At 42.8% G+C, this 18,142-nt stretch overlaps 1 protein-coding gene across 3 annotated transcripts in view; it reads left to right on the top strand.

Annotated features, from left to right (window-relative positions):
• The window catches only part of WWP1 (WW domain containing E3 ubiquitin protein ligase 1), a 320,828-nt gene that overhangs the window by 166,134 nt on the left and 136,552 nt on the right, over nt 1-18,142 (top strand). The gene's annotated exons all lie outside the window — the stretch shown is intronic.

Below are 18,142 nucleotides of genomic sequence, written 5' to 3' on the forward strand. Positions count from 1 at the left end.
GTACAGGCAGAGAAACACTTAATACTAAAATGCACAGTAATGCTCTGGTAACTAAGGAACTACAATGTTAAGCATTTCATGTAAGCTGCTGGCTTCTTGTAGTCCCAGATATGAACTTTTTAATGAAAGTAGAGCCCTCAGTGCCATTTCAGAAGATGAATATATTTGTGTTTATGCAACCAGAAAAAATGTACCTTACTGTGCCATGCATAGCATTATTTAAGCATTTCTCTAGAATTTCTAAACTAATTATAGACTCCTGGAGTAAAAAAATCGAATAACATATTATTATTTATGGTATTAAAGTGTTACTAAACCCAGGACCCTGCATTCACCAAATCTGGTCTCCCACCGTACACAGAACATGGAAAGGCAATTATTTTAACAAATATAAACTGCTAAATGCTAAATACATCAGCAGTATATAGCAGCCTTGTGACTTCTCTGTGTCTGATTAAAACTTGCAGGAGGAGTTTTCATTCTCCCATGATTGCCCTATGAGAATGCAGGACCCCTGACACTGTCTGGACAGTGCTACTTGGCCCTGTGCTAATCACATGCACTCTCCCAAGAAAAAAAAAGCTCTCTAGCAATAAACACCAAATTGAGCATGTGCAGCTTGTCCCCTAGCTCTGTAAATATCAGGGGATATATTAGGGACAGTAGAAGAAGGGGAGGATTCGAGAATACAGGATTAAACAGCCTTTTTACACAATGCAGATGATTAACCCCTTAGGTTCCACAGTGAGTATAAAAAGCATGCTTTACTGCATATGCAGACTGATTTTACTATTGTGGGTTTAGTAACACTTTAAGGTTTGAACATGCACCAGAGACTTAGCTGTTGTGATATATATAACCTCTTTATAAATAAAACCAAGATTGATAAAGAAAAATAATGCTATTTGATAAATAGAAGTGCGACTTTAAAATATGAAAAAAAAAAAACCTGTAAACTCTGGCTGTGATGCCAGGCTGTAAGTGGGGATGTGCACAGGGCAGGGTGCATAATACTTTGGGGATGGGGAGGTGACCTGCAAGTGGGGATGGGGAAGTAAATGTGTGTGAGGGAGTGCACAGAGCAGAGAACTGGATGGTCTGGGAAGGCTGTTAAAGTGCTAAGTACTGCTACCATGCTGGGAGGGGAAACACTCACCAGGTCGCATCCAGACAGACATGAATCAGAAGGAGTTCCTCTTCTGTGGTTTGCAGGGTATTTTTTCCAGAACTCCCATACAGCAGACAGGCAGAGGGAGCATGTGTCTCTCAGCCAATGCAGCTTACCAATAGTCAGGGGACTGGGGCTTTACCAGGCAGGCAGAGCCCTGAGGAAAGCGGAAGTTCAGGTGGGTACTGGAGATTTTAATAGACTAAAATGTACTGGATATTTTGGTCTACTAAAATACAACTAAAACAGTTCAGTTGACTAAAACCCGACTAAAAATAAGATGTCATTTTAGTCAAGCGACTATGACAAGAACCAAATCGAAATTGGACGTCAAAATTAACAGTGATAAATAGGCTTCTTTATAAAATGTGAAAATGTAGAATGCGCGCACACACATGAAAGCAGCTAGCAATACACAGAACCAACACCTTGCTAAAAGAAAAATAAAAGTAAAATTGCAGCGCTGAAAAGAAAAAAATGCTAAAAATAGCTGGGCGATGATTTCACCCTTCTTGCTCTAAAAGTTCATAAAAATTCCAAGAGTCCAAAAGGAAATTCAAATCTCACGACTGTCCAATAAAGGATTCTCAGATGTACCATTCCGATGCAACGTAAATAAAATGGAAGGTCTAACATAGTATAATACTGTGATTGGCAGGTCAATGAAGAGGGGGCGGGTCGCACCAGTGATGGAAGTTTAAAACACCAAGTGCTCTCTTCCTCCTTCCCCACATGCAATTCAAACTCACCAGAGTAATATTTCAAATAAGCATTTCAGGTAGTTTGTATCCCCCGTCATCGCACCTTCATCTCTCACAGTCAGGACCTCCAAGGTTAAGCTACGTGTCACGCCACTGCATGGACAACAGCGGCGCAACTATGGATAGCAACCACGCCCTGGTTGCTATCCCTGGTTGGGCGTGGTTGCTATCCCTCTTCACTTGTGTGACCCGCCCCCTCTTCATTGACCTGTCAATCACAATATTACACTATGTTGGACCTTCTATTTTATTTACACGTTTCATCGGAATGGTACATCTGAGAATCCCTTATTGGACAGTTGTGAGATATTTGAATTTTCTTTTGGACTCCTGGAATTTTTATGAACTTTTAGAGCAAGAAGGGTGAGATCATTGCCCAGCTATTTTTAGTATTTTTTCTTTTCAGCGCTGCAATTTTACTATTATTTTTCTTTATAAAATGTGCCTTAGCTGTGGATAGTGTAATTCCATCTGCTCTTTCCTTCCGTAGCATGAACACATCTGAGATAAGACAATGTTACAGATATGATTTTAAACTGCACAATTAGAATATCTCCATACCACTGATATGTTTTATTAGTTGTTACAGCAACAAGATGTGTGCTAAGATTGCTATAACAAGTGATATAAATGTATTGGAAGAGGAATGCCCGCTGCAAGGATTTTTTTTTTTTGTGCTCAGAGTTGAGCTTTAAGTTTAAAGGGAGGTATACCAGTTATGGCAAATTTATATTGGACAATGTAATGTAAGCAATACCTGTGGGTTCCTTTGTAAAGCTGGAAATCACTGTAGCAGGCATTGCTGCATTGTGAACACCAGAGGTCACTCGCTCAGCATAGATGCCATTCAGGGAACACGTTGCACTTCTTTAGTTTAATACAAACGATTCTCTGATTTGATGAGGTGGAGATGTCACTATCTGAACTTCATTCAGTTATAGAACATTTTGCCTTAATTGAGGAAATTGAAGGTATTCTTTTGAATGATGTCTGCCGAGTGGATGACCTCCTGTGTTCAGTAAGCAGCAGGGCAGCTGCTCAGCATAGAACCCAGAAGCCCACAGTATAACGGTGGTAGCGATTCCTACTGCAGTGATTGCCTCACTTTCACGGGTATCCCACAGGTATGGCACATACATACCTACATTACGTCAAAGCTGGATCAGTGTAACTGTAAAGATTGCCACAACTAAATGCCACAACTAAATTTCAACTTGAAAGCAAAACTCCAGCCATAAAAAAATTACTATCAAGTTAAAAGATAAAATTAAAAAGCAGCTGCTATTTAATCACCATTAACCACTTTCGAACGGCCCACCATGTAAATACGCCAGTACTTTGACGTTACATACCAGGGTTATGACAGCAGCTAACTGCCATAACCCCTGTATTTTTTTATACAGCTCGCGATCCGGAATCTGATAAGTGGTTCCGACGGTGGATTTGCCACGGGATCACTTTTAAGGGCTGCGGGAGAGGTGCCCCCCTCCTGCCGCTTCCCAGTCGTTTTTCCCGCTTATCCAAGCCGTTGGTAGCAGCGGAAACCATACAGTCCAGTGGAGTAATAGGCACTCATCTCTATGCCCTTTGAGGATCGGAACAATGTCAGATGTCACTTCAGCCTAACGGCCTTGAAGGTTTTTTTTTTTTTTTTTTTTAGACAAATGTAAAATGGCATTTTTTTTCCTTTCAAGTGTAAATGTGAGCTCTGAGGTCTCCCAGATCTCACACTATAGAGGACCTGACGTGCTTATTTCTATTACAAGGGATATTTACGTTCCTTGCAAAAGGAATCAAAGTGATCAAAAAAAAATAAAGTAAAATAAGAAAAAAAAAATTAAAGCGTCGCGTCTCTCCGAGTTTGGGCAAAGAAGCGAACGCATACACAAGTCGTGGACACATATGTAAACGGTCATCAAACCACACGTGAGGTATTGTGGCAATCGTTGGAGTGAGAGCAATAATTCTAGCACAACACCTCCTCTGTAACTCTAAACGGGTAACCTGATTTTTAAGTACCCAAGTTTGTCGCCATTCCACGAGCGTGCACAACTTTAAAGCATGACATGTTAAGATCTATTTACTCGGCTTATCTTTCACGGTATACAGAACAAAATTGGGCTAACTACTGTTTTCTTATTTTTTAATTTAAAAAAGAGTGTCTTTTCCATCCCCAAAAAAGTTGTTTGTAAAACGCAATATGGTGTGGCATAAAAGTATTGTAACGATCTATATTTAATTCCCTATGGTCTCTGCTAGCAAAAAAAAAAAACAAAAAAAAAAAATATATATATATATATATATATATATATATATATATATATATAGTTTGGGGGTTCTATGTAATTTTCAAGCAAAAAATACTGATTTTAACTTGTAAACAACAAATATAAGAAATAGACCTGACCTTTAAGTTGTTAATCTAGAGTTGCCCCCACCAGTACTTCTTTTCTGCTACTAGATGCCCTCAGTATTTGGGTTTGAATGATTGCCCGTGTCACTATTCAGTTGCAACTGGCCAGGAAGAGCCATCTTTGAGGTGCCTACAAACATATAAGCTGCTGAATTGGGAGAACTTTCTCAAATATCTGTACCTACTTACTAAATGTAAATGTGTTTAGGCATGGTAGTTACCTGGCATATAGAGCACAAAATCATCTTTCTAGGGATACCCAATGTTGTATTCAGTTTGAAACAAGGGTGATGAACTCATAGGAATGGCCGCATTACATTATGTCAACATCGGTAAAGCAAACCCCAAGACCCCCCTCGAATATTTTCTTCTATGTAAGATCTTATGTAGGATTTTTACACGCCTATGCAAAAGGTCAAACTATGAATTAAAGGGAAACTCCAGTTAAAAATGTCATTTTTCCTATTGATAGTATGTTAAATATCTTTATCTTTGATGGTGTTCATTTTCTGGCTAGCTGTTTGTGTAGCTTAGAAAGTCTTATCTAAATTAAACTATCAGTTTCTTCCCATTCTTCACTGACAATGCTATCTCCCTTTGGGTCTTTTCACATGGTCCGCCTCCGTAGGCGGATCTGTGCTGCTCAGCAGGGGATCGTAAACACAGATCCCCCCCTGAGCAGGAAGGTGACAGCTCCCTCTCCGCTCTGTGTGCGGAGAGGGAGGTGTCAGAGCCCCATGCATCTCTATGGGGGAATTGGATGAGAGCGGACCGGATCGGATGCGGACATGTCTCCGCTGCCCCATAGGGATGCATGGAGCATCCGATCAGATCCGCCTAAAAAACTGACAGGCGGATCTGTTTGGAGCGCTCGTGTGAAAGGACTCTTTATCTGAATTTGCTAAGCTGTCTTTCACTTCCTAAAAAGGTTGTTGGTCTTTCTTAGACAGGCATGCCTAGACCTGCCCAGCCCCACCCCTATCCCTCCTATCCTTCACAGGACATCACCTCCTCTTGTCTTCATAATCTGGTTTAGGCAGCAGCTCACCCTGAGAGACAGGGAGAGGGCAGGATTTTAAAGTTTATGTCCACTCTTCATGGTTCTAGCAGCACATAGCATTGATTTCAATGGCACCCATTCCCATCTATGCAACCTTGAAAATCAGCGACTTTGAAAAGGTACCTGCACTACTTTGATTCAACTTTTGATGCGACTTTGATCCAGAGAGTGTAAATTTGGATCAAAGCTGCCTCAGTCACACTCTAAATCCCACAACTTACGAGTCACACTAGTGGAAACTTAGCCACTAGGCTAGAGTGTGACTTTGAGTGCGGCTTTGATCCAACATTACACTTGATCAAAATCGTATCAAAAGTTGCATCAAAATAGGGCAGGTACCTTTTCAAAGTCGCTAAATTTCAAAATCGCATAGATGGGAACGGGTGCCATTCAAATCAATAGGCTGTGACTTGTCATGGAACTTGGTGTGTCCAAAGTCGCATGACAAGTCATACTAGTGGACACAGAGCTTCAATCCGTTTTTCGTTCATTTTGTCACATGTACCTAGTGCAAACAGTTCGGACAAGCAACACATTAACCTTTCAAGTTCGTTCGGCAGAATTTTTCAAACTTTTCCTTCGATTTTTCCGCTCTGAAAAGTTTAAACTTATTTTCTATTTGTGCCCATTAACTGGACGAAAAACGAACAGACCAAATGACAGATTTTCGAACGATTTTTCGGCTAGTGTATGGCCAGCATTCGTGTGGTTGCCTGTACTATGATCAATGTAGAATGTGAGCTGAGACCCCAGAGCACTTCCAGCTACACTGACTTCCACTTTAAAGTTTACTGTTAATTATTTATAATGATAGCATGCTTTTAGAGACCTTGATTTAATTTTTTTTTTCCTGGATTAGCAGCATCAACATCCTTTATGCCTATGGTGTACTTGCCATGTACAGTGCCTTGAAAAAGTATTCATACCCCTTGAAACTTTCCACATTTTGTCCTATTACAACCAAAAACGTAAATGTATTTTATTGGGATTTTTTTGATAGACTAACACAATGTGGCACATAACTGTGAAATGGAAGGAAAATGATAAATGGTTTTCAACATTTTTTACAAATCTCTGAAAAGTGTGGCGTGCATTTGTATTCAGCCCCCCCTACTTTGTAGAACCACCTTTCGCTGCAATTACAGCTGCAAGTCTTTTTATGTATGTCTCTACCAGCTTTGCACATCTAGAGGGTGACATCTTTGCCCATTCTTTCTTCAACCAGCTTCCCTGTTCCTGCTGAATGAAAGCATCCCCACGACGTAGTGCTGCCACCACCATGTTTCATGGTGGGAATGGTGTGTTCACGGTGATGTGCTGTGTTAGTTTTCCGCCACACATAGCATTTTGATTTTAGGCCAAAAAGTGGCCTGGGTGGTGAGTTTGGTGGGGTGCTCTCCCTCTCTGCGGAGGATCACTTGGTGCTTTGTGACTGGGTTGTGCTGCCAGTGGGGTGGGGGTTGTCCCTTTGCAGTGTTTTATACTTTTTGTGGCGTTCCCCCTGGTGACTCATGGAGTCTTTGGAGCACATGTCCCCACCTGATCCCCTCTCTGAGTTTGCGGGGCCCTCTGGGGTTCAAACCATCCATCGATGCACTGACGACAGTCCTGGGGTTCTTTGTGTCCCAGGTGGAGGTGGCTTTTGGGTGATGGGCTAAAAAAGCGCCTACACCCCTTTCATTGCCTCATCTGTCTCATCAGATTCTGAATCTGATTCGGCAACCACGGACGTGGGTCACCCTGTTGGGTTTGCGACACGCTCGGAATCCTCAGGTCGTGAGGTCGCTCTTACTCGGTGGCTTGGATATTGGCTTTCCTTCAATGGGGAGTTGATCAAAAGTTAGCCTTGAGTACTATCAACAGTCAGGTTTCGGCCTTGGCAGTTTTCTTCCAAAGGCCACTAGCGGGCCCATTCCCTGGTACGTAGCTTTATCCAGGGGGTGCGACAGTTGGCACCTCCGGTGCGACCTCCTTGCCACCTTAATTTGGTGCTGTCGGTTCTCCAGAATCCTCCTTTTGAAAGTATTCGGGAGATTCCTTTGCTTATCTCATCCCAGAAGGTGCATTCTTGGTGGCTATTACTTCTGCGTGCAAGGTGTCGGAACTGGCGGCGTTGTCCTGTCATTCTCCCTATCTGGTGCATCACAGGGATAAAGTGGTACTTTGTTCGCATCCGTCTTTCCTTCCAAAGATGGTTTCCAGTTTTCACTTAAATGAGGACATCGTGTTACCCTGTTTGTGTCCTAAGCCTAAACATCGTAAGGAAATTGCACTACATACTTTGGATGCGGTTTGGGCACTCAGGGTGTATTTGGCAACTACAGAGTCTTTTCAGTCAGATTCGCTCTTTGTAATCCCGGATGGCCCAAGGAAAGGGCTACCTGTGTCTGCTGCGACTATTTCCAGATGGATCAGAGAGACAGTTGTGCAGGCTTATTCATTTAAGGGTCAGGTTCTACCTTTCCCTATTAAGGCGCATTCTACTCGGGCGCTTAGCTGCCATCAGGCATCTGTGCACATTCACAAAGCTTTACAAGGTGGATGTGTTGTCAAGGCATCTGTGCACTTTCACAAAGTTTTACAAGGTGGATGTGTTGGCAATCTGCAGATGCCTCTTTTGGCTGCAAAGTTTTGCAGGCTGCCGTTTTAAGGGTGTTTTAGTCTCCCTTGAGGGTGTTTAATGTTTTTTCAGGTGGGTCTCATCTTGTTGTTCTGATGAGTCCTATGTTGCCTGGTTGGCTATGGTTTAGCCTTGGGAAATTATTTTTCTGCGGTTTCCACCCCTCATTTTTATGGCACTGCTTTGGGACGTCCCTACTGATGTGAAGAACAGAGACTGCGTCCATCAATGAACGACAGAGAAAATTGGATTTTTGTCTTACCGTAAAATCCTTTTCATTGACGGGACGCAGTACCCGTCCCTCTGTTTGAGTTGGGTTGATATTGATTTCTCTGACACTGCTTTGATACAAAAATGACATCCCATAGCAGGGAGAGAGGGAGTATACCCCCTGGGACTGCCCATAAGCATAGCCAGAACTCTTTTTTGCCTACTGTCCTACTCCTGTAGGGGGCAGTATAACCATACTGATATGAGGATCAGAGACTGCGTCTGTGAACTCAGAGAAAAGGATTTTACTGTAAGACCAAATCCAATTTTTCAAGGAATTGTACATGTCTTAGTATTTATATGACTAGCTTTAACAGACTCCTTTGTATTGTATTTAGATGTAGGTTCCATGTCAATTTGATACAGAGGTGGAGGAGGTGGGGATAGTGTATGAGTAAGAGGAGGTAACCTGCATATAAAAATTTTGTTTATTGAATTTTGAAGAAGTGCAGTATAGGTTATCCATTAATCCTACAGGCTTGAATGTCATGCCTAGTAAAATTTAAGTAATATTAAGACGGAAGGTTGATTAAGGATCAGATGGACATCCTTAAAGGAGGGGAGAAAGGAGACAAAAAGAAGGGATACAGGAAGGAGTGGAAGAACTTGGTAAAATTAAACAAAATACTTGTTGTTCAGATCGGTGTATCAGTAATGAGTAATTTAACCTTGCTTTTGAGTACTTGAGACTATACATATATCTTAGGGTGGAGAATTGCCTTAGTAGCGAGCCAAATTAAGCAAGGAATCATATCTGGCGTTTTATTAAGATGGCAATTATGACGTTTTAATCATATTCTGGCCATACATTCTTTGTGTTGAGTTCAAACTTGTTATCGTGGCCAAAATGATTCCCCCAGCTCGTATTTATTATAGCCAGCATGTGCTCAAATTGGATTTGTGCATTCAGACTGGGTGAGAGCATTCTGGAGTGTTGATTTTCTTGCTACAGGTATTGTTCTTTTCGTAGCAATTATGCAGTGTATTATAAAAGGTTGGTAGTTTTTGGTCCATTTACAGACATAAATGTAAAGATATTGTCCCAGAATGTAGATATTTTAGGGCAGGTTAACCATAACTGCGTAAGTGTGCCATCTTCACCACAGCCTCTCCAATAGTCAAGGGGGAAAAATAATCAACTTTTTTTAAGTCGCTGTATCTGATAATTTTTTTCCGAGTGCTGCTGCCATATGTGTATCTTGATCAGTATATATGGAAGTGTTAGAAATGGACATTTCATAGTAAAATTGTAAATGGGTCTGCTTAGTTCCTGCTTACCTGCAATATTGCTTGTAGGATTTTTACATATTATTCCTGATGTATTTGTACCAGGGTACATTGCAAACATTGCCAGCACTCACTATTAAATGTCATCTCAGTGTCTGCAAACATAGGAAGGATAGAATGTCTTTGAGCAAAAGCCAGAAGGGCTTTTACTCTCCAGGAGCGTGATCCGGTGCTTGCCTCTGGTTGATAACTCCCTCTTGTGTTTATGCGAGGTGAAGAATGTGTCCCTAAAGTCTGCCTTCTAGTCTTTTTTAGATTTGACATCCCCATTGATAAGTGATATAAATTACAGCAGTGATGCGCGGTGCCTCCTGGATAGGGAAGCATAGTTCTGTGGGCATCTAAGGCTTTTGAAGAAAGCTGTCAGTCAATAGGAATAGAGGAAGAAGGCATCTGTAATATCTTTATCATGTGGAGGCAAACTGATCAGAAATAAGTCACGCTCAGGGCTTTTTCCGATAACTGCACATAACCATCTTTTGATTTTTTTTCCTGTAAAATTAATTCTGATAAATTTCTTATTCTGAGAGACTCTAAAGCTGATCTTTCATTTACAGGCTCACATTTTGTAAAAAAACAAAAAGTAATAAATGCACAAATCTGCATTCATTTTTATTTTTGCAGCCTGTTAAACATTGCATCCGATCAGCAGATCGGAGGTACAATGCCAGGATTCTGCAGACTCCCAGTAAAGCTGCCTGCCCGTACCTATATAGGGGGTGGGGAGCTGTTGGGGGTTGCGGGCAGGTGTTCTTTAGTAACATGTTACACCCTAAACTTATGGATGTGACGTAGTTTGTTACCAATGCAATTTTAACATTCAAGTTGTGCGTAGATTATAATCACCTTTATATTGCACAGGTCTGCGCTGTAGAACTAAAGATTTTGCTATGTCTGTGAAAATGAATACAGGATAACTGAGAAGTGGGAATTTTTGACCTCACTGTTTAAGGCTCCATGTACACGGGACGCTGGAAATGGCCGTTTAGGAGCAGTTGGGCGTTTTTTTAGAAGCCCCTAAACCCATCTACATTTTATCTTATCTGTCCATGTACACCAGGTCGTTTGCGGGCAGTTGCGTTCAGGGACTTTTTTTAGAACGCAATTATTTGCGGTCGAACGTGTGTTTCCCGGCGTTTCAAACGCAAAAACATGACCGAACGCGCCCGAACGCGATGACCCGCGTTTGGCGTTCGCGTTTTTCCATTTTAAAGGGGAATAATTTTTATGACCTCTAGGAACGGTTCTAAACGCAAACGCCCGCAAAACGCAGGTACAAACGCGACCGAACGGACGTTTCAAACGTCCTAAAAATTCCAGCATTCAAAGGGACTTTTAACAACGTCCCGTGTACATGGACCCTTAGGCTGAATTTTTTTTTAGCTAGGGGCATACATTTTCCACAATCTCATATCATATTAATTTAGGAGAATGATGGGGAGCTGGTTCTGATTTACTGAGATTGGTCCATATGGCTAATACATTGTTTTTGTTTTTACATTTACATACATTCTTCTTTATCTGGTGAAAGCTGTGCTGGTTGATAGTCCTCATAAATCTTGTTTCAAAGCTTCACATTGGTTAGAAAGTGTGATTTGTTTTTTTATTTTGAAAAGACTGTTTAGGATGTAAAATGAGTAACTGCTAAATTTCACTAGCAATGAATCTACCGTATGTCTGAATGTGAACTGGTGCAAAAATTGATTAATGGTCTAGGCAAACTATGGAGCCAATTGAGGCCTGTGAGTAAAAAGTCTAAAGATGGCCCTAGATAATTGAATATGCTTAGACCTGCAGACACAATATATCTTCTTTTGGACATCTGTACCTGTTAACACCCCTCTAAACAAGGGGTTTAGTAACATTTTTGTTTAAGCTGATGATACAGCATTGGTGTGACAAATCCCATTTCATTTTATGAAAGTAGAAAGAGTATTGACCGCAGAAGGATTTCTTACTTTTATGATCACTTTCACCCCTCCAGCAATCTCAGCAGACATTGTCTACTGCTGTCCCAGACAGAGCAGGTGGGGAGAAGAAAAAAGACCTGTTCTGCTAAATGTATCTCAAGTGAGAAAAGAAGCTGAGCTTTCTCTTATGTTCAGTGAAGGCTCAGCTCTACATTATTCTTGACCATAGGGTTATAGTGCCAACCTTCAGAAGTAGAACACTAGGCTAAAAAAATAAAAACACAGCACTGCCTATGGACAGTTCTAACTGGCAGTCAATCTTCTCTCTGCTATAGGCAGCTCAGCTCAGTTTTTTTATGCCTAGTGTAGGAGTAAGGACCTAGTTCCCTGCTTGAATGTGTAGCTCCATTTTTTTATTCTAGCTTTTATTTTTTTCTTGGGATTTTTTCCTGAAAAGATCTTCAACAGCTGGGCTGGGTGACAGGCTTTATAATCTAGTTTCGGTGGTCACCCCAACCTGATCAGCAACCATGTGCAAATCCTTAGCTATGTGCAGGGTCGGCTGCGACAGCCCTATTTGGTACTGGGACAGCTGTTTAGTTAAACATCTCAAAGGGACAGACATGGCTGGGGAACCTGGTATCTGTGTCACAGTGCTCCCCTGACCGACAGCCCCCCACATTGGTGGGAGGTGGTCTGTTTTGGGAAGATTACCCACTACTTCCTCTGGACAGGTAAGTATATATCCCCCTCCCCCCTTTCTTTCCTTTGACAAGGTGGCAGGTTGTGGGTATTCCCTGGGGTGGGTCTCCAAGTCCCCCACCAAAAGGGTTTTGACCTGGGCGAACAGGGCTGCAGCCTATCTGCGGGCAAGGTCCAGGTACCATCTTAATGGCACACAGTAGTGTTTGTGGGGTGGCCTTCTATCTTAGGTGGCATCCACCATATGCTGGGTGGGCGACCTTTTCAGCAGGGTCTTGGTAGAAAAACTGCATTTAAACGCAAGGCGAGTAAAAAAAAAAAACGCCCCCTGCCCTTCCCTTCCTTCTCGGATGATTCTGAGCTGAAATCTGGCTTGGCTGAGGTGGGTCCGACTTTTCCTGCAGACCCAGGGATGCAGTCCCTGGTCCCTCTAATAGCGAAAACGATTCCTATGCCACTTTTGCTGCGCATGAAAAGGCACTGGTGGCTGTACTCATTACCTCTGTGTGGGAAACTATAAAAATTAAGGATACCTCGGGGGTTGCCGAGGAGGCGGCTAGCCCTTTTGGTAATTTCAAACTGGCATGTTCCACTAAGGTTTTTCCTTACCCTCCCTATTTTGATAAATGTATTCAAAAAAATTAGGAACGCTCGAATTGTCTTTTTGTAGTCTCCAAATGCTTTTCATTATGTTCTCTTTTGAGGAGGCCCTTCTTAAGAAGTGGACTTCTCTCCTTGCCCCTTCCCGCATGGATCCTCTAGGTTGAACAAGACAACCATGATTCTGGTGGAGGATTCTGCTTCTTTCAAGCAGTGGTAATTTTGGCATTGAATTTTGATTTCGATTTTAGTCTTTTGACTAAAATGCCAGTTTAGTTTTAGTCCCATTTGTCATCTGCAATTGTTTGTCGTGTTTTAGTTGACTAAAATCTCCAGTACAATTTAGTCTAATAAAATAATTTTAGTCAACTAAAATCGAATGTGTTTAGTTAAATTATAGTGCATTATTTAAAGGCGATGTAAACCTGATTCATAAAATTTGACCTTGAAACATATATCTGCAACGTTTCTTCTCTCTCTCCAAAACACTAAGTCCCGCTGCTTTCTCCTGCTCCATTCTCCGTTTCATCTCTGTATATCATATAAGGCTGACAAAAAGGGGGAAAATGTTTGTTGGAAACCAACTAAACATTAACAAAAACGCTGAACTTTCAAAAGCACATCATAAGATAGACTAAATACACATTTGTTAAAACAGAACTTTTATTTCACATATTTTAAAATTACAGAGCAGGGGGTAGAAAACGTCCATGCTCCATGAAAGTTTTTAACACAAAAAACAAAAAAAGCCACATGATATGTCATAGCATCAATATGGAGATATATGAATATTCAAAGATTTGTCTGGTTGAAAATTAACCAGTACTTGACATTATGAAGTCTGTCTGATTAGAGGTCAACGCGTTTCACGACAAGCTTCATCAGGACCCACAATAATCAAGACATTCTTAAAATAAAGAAATAACAAAGGTTAATGGTGGACCATGTAGGTAAGTAAAAGTCAGAACACAATCAACATACAGTTAACCAAAAACATTAATTGCTTTTGCATGTAGGTTTTAATGAAAGTGGACCAACCTTCTCCATATGAGTGTGGCAACTAAGGCTCTTGGGCGGACACAGGGGACTAGCAAGGAGAAAAGCACCAAGAGCAGATGGTGTGGTCAATAGAATGTAATCTGCATTTTGAAATATATTCTAGTTAATAAAGTAGCTTTGATTTACAATAGTCCACAAAGAGTAATAATAATATTACTCTGATTGACTTGCAAAGCAGGGAATGGAGCGGCAAGATGGTGTATCCAAAGGGGCGACAGCACGCAACTCAATAATTGGTCGGTAGTTTAATTCATCAGAGTAGAGAACTTGGGCTGTTGTTTCTAAAAAGTAAATAAATACACAAAGGAAGCATATAAGCAAGGAAGCCTTTATCCCAATATCTTAGAGTACACAATTAAATAGAATAAAATAGATATCTCAAGGGAAAATAACATTTATGACTTACCCTGAAGGATATTAGTATGCTATATGGTGGCACAGGATGTATAACGGTGAAGGAACCTTATAATTTGGAAAGTGGCATATTGCAGCCTACCACAGCCCTATATCAAGTAGGGACAGAGGTACAACAATCACTCGTATGGAGAAGGTTGGTCCACTTTTATTAAAACCTACATACAAAAGCAATTAATGTTTTTGGTTAACTGTATGTTGATTGTGCTCTGACTTTTTTACTTACCTACATGGTCCACCATTAACCTTTGTTATTTCTTTATTTTAAGAATTGTCTTGAATATTGTGGGTCCTGATGAAGCTTGTCGCAAAACGCGTTTACCTCTAATCAGACAGACTTCATAATGTCAACTAGCTAATTTTCAACCAGACAAATCATTGAATATTCAGATATCTCCATATTGATGCTATGACATATGTGGCTTTTATTGTTTGTTGTGTTTTATGATGTGTTAAAAACAATTCTTGCATGGAGGTTTTCTATCCCCTGCTCTGTAATTTTAAAATATGTGTAATAAAAGTTCTTTTTTAACAAACGTGTATTTAGTCTATCTTATGATGTGCCTTTGAAAGTCCAGCGTTTTTGTTAATGTTTAGTTTGTTTCCAACAAACATTTTCCCCCTTTTTTCTCAATATATTTTTGGATTATGGCACTGGGCTGGTAGCTCCTCCTGGCTGACACTTCACTGGGTATTTGTGAGAGTTTACATCCACTTTAAGCATTTCTATAGAATTTCCAAACTCATTATATACTCCTGGGATAAAAAAAATCTAATATGTTGTTTATTGTATTAAGGTTTGAACAAACTCACAGATACAGATTTAGCAACTCTACAGTCTGTGGAGGACTATAATGCTCACACACCCAGTGCTCTGGACGAACGGTGGTCACTCTGAGGGGAGGCCTGTAATGTACAGTGCTCTGGATGCCGGTGGTCAGAGGAGGCCTGTAATGCTGCACAGTGCTGGATGGTGGTCTGAGGGATGGCCTTTAATGCTGCACAGTGCTCTGGATGCCGATGGTAAGAGGAGGCATGTAATGCGCACACACAGTGCTCTGGACGGACGGTGGTCACTCTGAGGGGAGGCCTCAGGCCTGTAATGCACAGCACTCTAGATGCTGTTGGCCAGAGGAGGCTTGTAATGCCCACACAGAGCTCTGGACATACGGTGGTCTGAGGAGAAGCCGCGGGTCGGGCCTGCTATTGTAATGTAAACACTCAGTGCTTTCTACTCTGGACGGCCGTTGTCGGGAGTGAGACTATTGTCGGGAGGCCTGTAATGCACAGTGCTGCTCTGGACAGTCGAGACTCTGAGGCTTGTAATGCTGGATGCACAGTGCTGCAACTGCTGCTAAGACCGGCACGTTACAGACTCAACTCGCTTGCTGGGAGCGGAAGCAGGCAGAGCTCTGTGGAAACCAGAAGTTCTGAGGGTAAAGATCCCTGCCTCACATTTTGGTTTAGTTAGTTAAAAACTGAATTGATTTTTGTTCGTTTTTGTTAGTGGACTAAATGTAGTGTGCTTTTCGTTAAGTTTTCGTCACTGTAAAAAGGCCGCTGACGAAAATTTTGACACTTTTTTTTGTTTTCGTTGACAAAATTAAAACTACTTTCAAGGCTCCTGCGGACAGAAAGGTGGAATCGGTCGACTATTTTATGTTTACGTACACTAGTTCGACCCTTCGCCTGGTTCTGTCCTTGACCTTTGTGTCAGACTCTCACTGGGTAGGCTAAGTTCTTACTCTAGGGCCTTGATAACGAGCAAGTCTCCCCGGTCTACTTGGAACATAGCCACCTCAATATCAGACACTTTCACCCTCTCCCTGCCTAGACCGATTTTCAGACTTCAGTACTATCACGCATTGAATAAGAAATACTCATGCAACACTGTATCCAAACAAAGTTTTTTTTCATTTTTTTGGGACAGATGGAGCTTTCTTTTGGTGGTATTCACCACTGTTTTTTGTTTTTGTTGTGTTAAGAAAAAAAAATTATCTTTCGTTCATTGACAGACGCAGTTCCTGATCTTCTTAACTATTGGGTTATACTGCCCCCTACAGGAGTAAGACACTAGGCAGAAAAAAAAGTCTGGCTATGCCTATGGGCAGTCCCAGGGGGTATACTCCCTCTCTCTGCTATAGGTACTATGTAGTTTTTCCTTGCCTAGTCAGGAGTAAGGACCTAGTTCCTTTCTAAGATCTCTGGTCCTGGCAATTTTTTATTTTTAGATAGATTTTTTTTTTCCTGTGAGATTTACAATCCACTGCCGGACTGGGTGACGGGCTGGATAATCTAGATCCAGTGGTCACCCCAGTCTGGCCAGCGAGCACGCACAGACCTCATCTCCGCGCTAGGTTGGGCGCGACATAGCCCCACTGGACGGGGGCTGGCCTGCGAGTTAAACGCCTCGTGAGGTCGCATACGATCGGGTCTCAGCCCGAGTCACAGCATTCCTCCTGGCTGACTGCCCCCCATTTCATTGGAGAAAAGGTTCAGTCTGGAGCAGTGCCTGCCTGGTTCCTGGTATGGTAAGTAACTGTCCCCTCTCTCCCCCTGGAGGGTTTTGGGTTGGACGTGGCCCCCTCCATGGGACGGTCGGACCCCTGGGTTTCCCTCCTCCCCGTTAGGCACCCCCTCTCATCAGTCTGGGGGTTCCTGTAGGCCATCTTGCCTCCCATTTGTCCCCCCCCCTCCTTTACTGACGCTGGGGCTGTGGGGTGGCCTGGTCCACTGCCGAGGGTGGGGGCAAGGTGCTGTGCTGGCGATGGGGAGGGGGATCGGCTGTGGGGGGGGGGGGCTGTACCTGATGTGGGCTTCTGCCAGGGCCCCCCTTCCTGCCTGCACTGTTTTTTGAGGCCTAGGGATCCCTCCTGCATCCCTGGGAGTCTCGTGGTGCAACGCGGTTCCACCATTTTCTTGTAGCCTGTGGGCTTAATGCACGATGGCCATGTTTGTGTAGTCTGACGGCCATTTTGCGATGGTTTGCTATTGAAAATAGCGGTGGCCATGACAGTGGAGCCCTCTGGGCAGTGATTTCACCGGTGGGAGCCCCTCCTCATCCCCTGGTGCGGACTCCTTGATCTTTAATTTCCTGATCCTGTGGTGCCTGGTTTCTGCAGGGTGGTGAGTCCGGTGGGGTCTTCTCCTCTCTACTGAGGATCGTTTGGTGCCCTGTGGCTGGCAACCGGATGGGCTGCCAGAGCTGTGGGGGGTTGTCCCTTAGCAGTGTTTTACACTTTTTTGTGGGGTTCCCCTGGTGACTCATGGAGTCTTTGACGCACATCTCCCCACCTGATCCCCTCTCTGAGGCTGCTGGGCCCTCCGGGTCCCATCCATCCATCCATCGATGCACTGACGGCAGTCCAGGAGTCCTTTGTGTCCAGGGCGGAGGTGGCTTTTGGGCGACTGACTAGCAAAAAGCGCCCCACCCACCTTCCCCTGCCTTATCTGTCTCATCAGATCCTGAATCTGATTTGGCCACTGTGGAAATGGGTCACCCTGCTGGGTCTGCGACCACACGCCCTGAATCCTCAGATAGTGAGGATTCCTCCACTTCTGCAACCGCGTAGGAAAAGGCGCTGGTAGACACACTGATTGTAGCTGTGTGTGAGACCTTAAAGGTGGAGGATGAAGCTGCGTCAGAGGCGCAGGTTCCCTTTGGCATTCACAAGCTATCCAGAGCGGAAAAGGTGTTCCCTTTCCTCTCCTATTTTGACAGAATTGTCACCAAATAGTGGGTACAACCAAAGTGTCCCCTCGGGGTCCCTAAGCAATTTTGCTAGGCGATACCCCTATGAGGAGTCCCTTCTTAAGAAGTGGACTGTTCCACCGGTGGTGTATCCTCTGGTTTCCAGATTAAACAAGGCAGTCAATTC

This window comes from Pelophylax lessonae, assembly GCF_965119305.1.
Source record: "Pelophylax lessonae genome assembly, chromosome: 5".
Lineage (NCBI taxonomy): Eukaryota > Metazoa > Chordata > Amphibia > Anura > Ranidae > Pelophylax > Pelophylax lessonae.